Here is a 1129-nt window from a genome sequence, read left to right as displayed (position 1 = left end):
CCCGGCCCGGCGCGGCCCGGCCGCCGCCGCCCCCCGAACCTTCTGGAAGGCGCCGGGCGGCCCGGGCTGCTCCTGCGAGAACACGATTAAAAAAAAAAGAAAGAAAGAAAGAAAAGAGAGAGAAATCTACCCCACACACCTTTCCGCTGTTTGAGCATAAATCCTACGCAGCACCTTTAAAATCCACGCACGCCCCAAAAGCAAGCTGTAAAAGGCTAAGCGTGCATACATGAGCTGCTCCTCTCAGAGCAACCCCTACTGCCACCACCAGTACTGAGCCTGCCTTACCTCTCCTAATAACTTCACTTAGCTCTCTGGTGTTTTATAATGTCTCTAATTTCCCCCACCTGCAAGTAATTGCAATCAGCTGAAGGCAATAAAAGTCACCTGTAATGCTTCCTAGCTAAACTAGCTCATTTATCCTGTRTTACATATAAAGAGTGGGTGCTAGGAACAGGTATTTTTGTTTTCTTCTAAATGCTATTAGCCTACCTGCTCTGTAAAAAGCCTTCTTAATCTTCCACACGCTTTTCCTGYAAAATAGGGCTTTAATCTGAGAACAATGTGCAATCTTGTAACACTGGTGTGTTTGTATTGAGCAGTAGGTATTAATGCGCTATGCTAGCGCAAAAGGTAAATCRTGTTTAATCTGTAGCTTATTCTTTGAGACTGTAACCTTCTGCCCCACTGTTGGGAGAAGCAGCACTGTAATGCTGGGAGGCAACAGGACTGAGCTGCTGCAGAGAGAAGCCACRGCCTCCCTGGGAACACCAGATCCTGGGTGTACAGCACTGCGCAGGGAACTCGACAGCCTTCAAAATGCATGTGTTAAGCGCACCGAATTTGGCGTGCTTGCAGAGCTCGGCCTGGGAGGGGGCAGACGAGYGCTGCGCAAAAGCCCTTTGTGCCACCGCGGCCGCGCCGGGGACCGGCTGCTTTAGCTGCTTTTGTGGAGTAAAGYGCTTTGCCGAGCGAGATCACAGCGGAAGGTATAGACGGGGCTTTGGAAGGAGGCCTGAGGATCGCGAAGGGTGTGGGGGGAGGTAGGGCCCTCTGCTGCCTGGGGGCCGGAGGGCGCTGCGGCTGCGTGAGGGACGCCAGGGCCAGGCTGGCTTCGGCCTCCCCTGGG

General features: G+C 53.2%; 1 protein-coding gene across 1 annotated transcript in view; it reads right to left on the bottom strand.

Moving 5' to 3' along the window:
• SUMO1 (small ubiquitin like modifier 1) overlaps positions 1 to 1129 on the bottom strand; it is a 235783-nt gene that overhangs the window by 12460 nt on the left and 222194 nt on the right. The gene's annotated exons all lie outside the window — the stretch shown is intronic.

The sequence above is a fragment of the Rhea americana genome, unplaced genomic scaffold (genome assembly GCF_003343005.1).
Source record: "Rhea americana isolate MKP2758 unplaced genomic scaffold, rheAme1 scaffold_15, whole genome shotgun sequence".
Lineage (NCBI taxonomy): Eukaryota > Metazoa > Chordata > Aves > Rheiformes > Rheidae > Rhea > Rhea americana.
Note: the sequence above shows the minus strand (reverse complement) of the source record. Positions and strands in the feature narration are given on the sequence as shown.